Source organism: Vollenhovia emeryi, unplaced genomic scaffold, assembly GCF_000949405.1.
Source record: "Vollenhovia emeryi isolate VEMERY1.0 unplaced genomic scaffold, V.emery_V1.0 DF939485.1, whole genome shotgun sequence".
Taxonomy (NCBI): Eukaryota; Metazoa; Arthropoda; class Insecta; order Hymenoptera; family Formicidae; genus Vollenhovia; species Vollenhovia emeryi.
In genome coordinates this window covers 21843-28515 of record NW_011966881.1, presented here as the reverse complement: position 1 = coordinate 28515, position 6673 = coordinate 21843, and positions in this window count along the sequence as shown.

Below are 6673 nucleotides of genomic sequence, written 5' to 3'. Positions count from 1 at the left end.
ACTATGATCATCAATTGACGCGATATCGACGACGGAACGTGACAACGCCGCATCCCGACTTAATCTTTCAGGCTAAAAAATTTTTACATTTTCATTAAACTCAAATTCTATTCACAATAAACAATACTTTAAAATATGATTTTATTAAAGGGTAGGTAAGGAGAAACGGCCAATGCGAGCCCACAGCAGGTGTCCGTGCGAAATTGTCAATGTTTTTTTTTAAAAACAATTTAATAAATAATCCAAACGATTCGACCCGTTTTTGGGTCATCCTCAGTGAAACTGGGATAAAAGATATGATACATAGTGTTAAACAACTTTACAAAATATTAATATAAATTTGCGAAAAATACAATGAATTTTTACCTGATTGGATACATAACTTAACACCACTATTATCGAGAATTATCCTCTTTTTTCGCTCCACCTCTCGCTATTAGATGATGCCCCACCGTTATCTGCCGAGTCCGGCCTGCCGCCGTCTACGCTGTCATTCGCTCAGACATTAAAATTAATTTCTCGATAACAATTGCGAATTTTGTAAAATGGTATAGGACTTTTCTATTCAGTTTGCCCCGGTCTATCTGCCATTTACGGGTGATACGGGTATTAGGACACACCCTGTATAGTAGAAGTTCGATGGTGTAAATAGTACTGTCTGTAGATGGTGGTAGCTACCACCATCCACCAATACCATACCAATTGTAACGATGCACCCGATACGCATCCCGGCAAATCACCGGCCGGATGCTGCCGAATAGCAGGCGAAGGGTGAGCGCACGGCGCCCACCGCCCAAACTTACACGACGCGGCCGCACGGTGAAACCGATCGCCCGCGGAAACAAACGAGCGAGCGACATTATCGCGAACTCGCTTGACGTACAACGCGCAAGCGCAAACTGCGTTACCCCCGACGCCTGGTTACCCCCACCGACCGGTTAACACGATTTTTGCAATAACAATCTCGAGTAGCCAGGTATAAAAGACGGTGGCAAAGCCAAAAAGAGCAGATTCCGCCGCCAACCTAGTTCCTATCCGATACGAAGCCCGCACAGAATCCGTTCCGCACAACTTGCTCTAGAAGCGCTAGCTCGAGGTGAGGAGCAACTCGCCTCCGTCGAGAGTTCTCGACTCTACGCTAAAGCAGCAGTACTGCATTCCCGCTGCGATCCCGTAGGATACAGCGAGGTGAAGTGCTACTCACCCCCAGCGGGTTTTACCACTGTCCGACAGTGAACGCTCTCGTGACACCCCGACCTCTGATGCCAGGCGAGAACGTTTACACATCGCGACAGCAGTGGTGGGGTTAGGAGTGGGGATGGCTCTCGTGCCGCACATAAGCTACGTGCCGTATATGTGTGCGCAGCACGTAGCATATATGCGGTATAGGGGCCATCCCCACTCCTACTCCCATCACCGCTGTAGCGGTGTGGCAAACGTTCTCGCCTGGCATCAGTGACCCCGGCGTGCTTGGACTGAGAAGAAAGTGAAGAGTGACTCGCCCCCGCCGGCCGTTATCGGCATCCAGCACGTCTGCACCGACAACCAAAATTCCACCTCCGCGGAATCTCGCCCGAACGCGCAGATTTACGCCCGTAATCGGCCATCCGGCCGACGCGACGTTCGTACGGCCCATACACGCGCCGCCGAAACCGCGACGCGCCATTTCTACGGCCTGCAACCGCGTACTGAATCCGCGCCGTGCACGCGTACTGATGACCCGCGCACCTGCTTTCAACCACCGAAACATTAACGCCACGTATACCGCGCCGTTGTCACCGTGAGTAGCACCGATTACGCGCCGTCCTGCGCGCCCCGCACATCAACGCGTGCATTATCATCTGTAATTATTCCACTTGTAAATACCATCCATACGCATTTATTAATTTGAATAAATTTACTTCTTTGTCGTAACTATCGCGTGAATCAATTCATTTCCTGAGTCCTACGCGAACCCAGCCCCGACGAGCTCGTCAGGAGTTCGCTACTTTAATTGTAATGGGGGGTTGTTTCAAAATAACGATCACGTATTCGAAGAAAAACGCCGAATTTGTCTAAGAAAGGCTCCAGAGCGGAAAATCGTCGGTACAGTGGTAGTCGGAAAAGAAAATTTCCGGAAGGAAATCAACACACAACTGAGACGGAAACGGAGTACGTGAGCACGTCGGCACAAAAACTGATAAACGTTGATTATGATGAATTCGACATTGATACCAGCAGCGGTTATGTGACTTTGAACTTTCTAATGGTGTTTAATTTCTTGAGTACTTTTTTGAAGTGTAAACAATGCAACAGAGATGTAAAATTTAGTCGAACAACTGGACAGGGACTGGGATTTAAATTGCTGGTGCACTGTTCTTGTGAAACGCGACGTGTCCATTCAAGCTCTCTGATCAACAAAGCTTTTGAAATAAACGGTCGATTTATGTTTGCCATGCGCATTTTGGGACTTGGACTGTAAAGTCTGAATATATTTGATGCTTTTAGGGATATATGACATGGTTTCTCCAGGAATATATTATAGTTTTCTCAACAATCTGTACATTGCTGCGAAAATTGTCTTCGAACTAGTTCAGAAAAAAGCGGTGAAAGAAAAGATAGAGCAAAACATTAAAGCAGGAAACGAGCCACTGCATTTAACTGTATTGATGGCAGATCTTGGAAAAACGAGCATGTTCGTCATTATTTGGCATCGCTACGTTAATAGGAAAATACAGCAAGAAAGTTTTAGACGTTCAAATAAAATCTTCGTATTGTCAAAGCTACGCTAATTGGCACTATAAAGAAGACACGCCAAAATATGATGAATGCAAAGACACGCATAAAGACGAATGTGCTGCGAATCATGAGGGTAGTACGGGTAAAATGGAGATGGGCGCCATAAAAGAAATGTCCACGCGATCGGAGGAACAACTAGATGTCAAGTACGAAGCTCTTTCCGAGGACAATTTGCTGCAACGATGCACCGAGGGAAACACGCAGAACTCAAACGAAAGTTTGAATTCGTGTGTTTGGACATTGGCGCTGAAACACTTACATTGCGGTTCTAAAACTATTGACATTGCAACGTATTTGGCAGCAAACATGTTCAACGAGGGATAATCAATTTTGAAATTGACGAATGTGCTGGGAATCGCTGTCGGGTTGGAATCGAAGAACTTCGCTGTTACTGCTGACAGGCGCCGCGCCGCGTCGAGGCCGCAGAGCTGCATATGTCAACGGCTGAAAAATGCGCTTTATTGCAAAAATGGCAGCAACAAATGCAATAATTGCAGAACTACGAGGATGAGAAGAGGCTATTGTATGGCCCTGGCATTGCCGATTAGGTCTAAGTGATGATATTTTGCAATAATCAACGAGTTATCCTTTACAAGAACTTTAATCGCGTTTTTCTAGAAACACGATTTTTCAAATTGGTGGAAGCTCTAACTTTTGAATCGTTCAACGGATCGAGTTTTATTTTTGTCTCTTAAAGAAAATACTTTTTATCAGAGGCCAAACCACTAAAAAGTGAAACTTTTAAATAATTATAATTTTTACGAGTTGAAAACGAAAAATAAGGTAAAACATCGACCTCAAAATTCAAACGACAGCCATTTTGTCACTTTTCAACTTTTTTAACCTTTTGCCTTTCTGGTTTGGTCTCCAACAAATTTTATCTAGTTTTACCACGTTTTTGAAATTTCGATTTTTGATGATTTTTACAGGAGATGCAGCTTCCACCGTTGAGCCATGCACGCCGCGCAGGACCTGCTACTCCCCACCAAAGAACCTACTTATTCCCTATATTTTTAGACGAAAATATTTTTTTGTATACTAAGAATACAATAAAATAGCGAAAAATTTCCCATTGATATCTCTTACAATTCGTTTGAAAAAATTCCCAAAGTTGAGCTGCTTTGTAGGTCTCTACATGAGAACCTCCCCTCCCCTTAAGGGTGGCAACAACCCCCTGTATCTATAAGAACAAGTAATTAATTTGTTGCATTTAAGCTCACGGATAATGATAAGAGGTTTTCGTGTTGTTGAAAACAAATTTAGTGAAACAATTCAAAAGGGCGGATTTAATATGGCGACTTGATAAATTGAAACAATTTTATCTCTTTGCTGAATCCAGAAATAACCGACGAGCAGGTAGCAAAAGTCTGTTCCCATTGTTTCGTTTTTATTTTTATTATTTGTTAAACGTTTTGTGTTATACACATTTCTTTAATTTATACAATTTTTTATTTTTTTCTTAATTTATCTATAAGCTGAGTAATGCTAATTTTTTAATTTTTGTATTTTTTATACTCTGTAAAAATGATATTCGAAGAAAAATTCTTTAATAAACAAAGAACTTGCACACTGTATGTATAACTTGTCTTAATGGTTTTACCGTTAAAGCAAAATTCGCTTTTTTTTATTTTGAATGTTGTAAATAATTTTGTTAAATGATACACATCTATATGTCACTTCTATTACTTTAATATTTCAAAATAGTAGGGTATACATTGTAACGAAGCTTACTCTTTCCGGTTTCCGGATTTCGGACAGGACTTCGGCAGGTATTATTTATTACGAGAATAAATACGGTATTTAATCAGACGCGCGGTTCTGACTACGGTTGAAAGAGTTCGCGTCTCGGTTTCGGTGTTGACGTGCTGTGTGTCGATAAAAGAAATCCTCCATTCCTCTTATTTGCTGAATGTGCTCAGCTCCAGGGCCGTCGAGAGGAAAAGAGGAAGAGGTCTTAATCACTAGTGAGGTGAATCGCTTGGAAGGATCGGAAATAAATCGGACAAGTGTCTATTAAAGTTAAAAACGATAGGAACGAGTTTATTCAAGGATTAGATACAAAGGATATACAATGGGTACGCCCTGTGATCAAAATACAAAGGAAAAGAGAAGGATTAGTCAATTTACAAGAAGTACGCAGTTGGATTGGAATACAGGAAAGAAGAATACAGGATTGTAATACTTAATACGCGATACGATTTAAACGAATACGGTGTAATTTTGCGAGGTTAAATAATTAAGCGGAACGGAATAAGAATGCTAAAATTAAAGTACAGGGATACGGATGAAATAATTACAGGAGTAATTAATTAACACCGCTATATTGATACATGTTCTGGGAACGCACTGGAATCTATCGGGGAGGATGTCCTCAGGTCTGTAAAAGGGGAAAAGTGACGGGATTAATTCTACGGAAGCCTACTTGCGAATTAGAATTAATTCCCATCTGAATATTCCCCCCTGGACTTTAACTCCGGTCAGGAACAGGAAAACGGATCAGGGTCAGGACTGGAACACGCCCGAGCAGCGCCTCGTTATGCGTGAGATTTCAGTAACCCGTGTACACCGGGAGGCACCCCGTTAAGTGTACGTTACTGCGGAGATACTCCGTCCCCTCGAAACACGGACGCGCCCGCTGTCACGGGGGGGAACGGAGTCAGGAACGGATACGGGAGACCGGTACAGGAAATAGTAACATATGTACACCGGGAAGCACCCCGTTAGGTGTACGTTACTGCGGGCCGGGGTGCATGACGGAGTAGCGCCTCCGCTGACATGCACCCTGGTGTGGTCTACAGCCGATTGACAGGAGCACCCGTGTACTCGGCGTAGACCGCAGTGGATGTGGGAGGCATCCACCGCCGGGTGTCTTCGCTCGGAGCACCGAGGCAAGACTGACTTGATTCCGCCAGCTCCGGAGGGCTTTTATACCCTCCAGAGTATAGGCGCGTGGGATAGAGACGGCAGGGGAAGCGCTGTTGTGCCCGCGGTTGCCATGGCAACCGCGCTAGTATCGCTCTCTCACTCGCACCCGGTAGTGCGTTCTCTCTCGCGCTTGCGCTGTTGTCGCGCTCGCTCGCACCCAGTAGTGCGTTCTCTCTCGCGCTTGCGCCTTCCCTATTGCCTTCGTCACAACATATATGAGAGTTCTGGATCACTTTTTGAAGATCTTAGGCGAGGGGGAAAAGGGGGCGCAAGCACGTGCGCGGTGACCCTAACCGCGGGGGAGGGGGTACGGCGGTCCTCACCCTATGGGCCCTACGCGGCGGCCCTAACCGTGGTGCGGGGGAGGGAGAGGTCCGCGGCGCGGGGAGGGGGAAGACCGCAACGCTAGGCGGTCCGCGGCGACCCTAACCGTGGTGCGGGGGAGGGGGAGGTCCGCGACGCTAGGCGATCCGCGGTCCGCGGCGGTGACTTTTATTACCACGAGTTATCACTCCGTGGCGCCGAAAGTGTCGCACGTGTTTTAACAGCTGCTGCAGTAAGATTTGGAGGAATGTTTACCGCATTACAAGTTATGGGACCGAGCGCCGACACACGGCTGCTATGGGATGACCATTATCTTATCATCGCGGGTTATTACTCCGTGGCGCGTGTTCTAACAGATCATGTTAGAAAAACATCTGTGTGTTTTACCCAAAATTTTCACTGCGTTACAAGTTATGGGACCGAGCGCCGATACGCGGCTGCTATTGGATGATTTTATTACCGCGGGTTATTACTCCGCGATACCGAAAATGTCGCACGTGTTCTAACAGGTCATGTTTACAAAAAACATCTGTGTGTTTTTACCCCCAAAATTTTTAGACGCTTCGTAGATGTGTGGTCAGATGAGGTAAAGGGTAAGGGTATGGTATGGTATATAATGAGGGCAGAAGATCACTGCACCACAGTA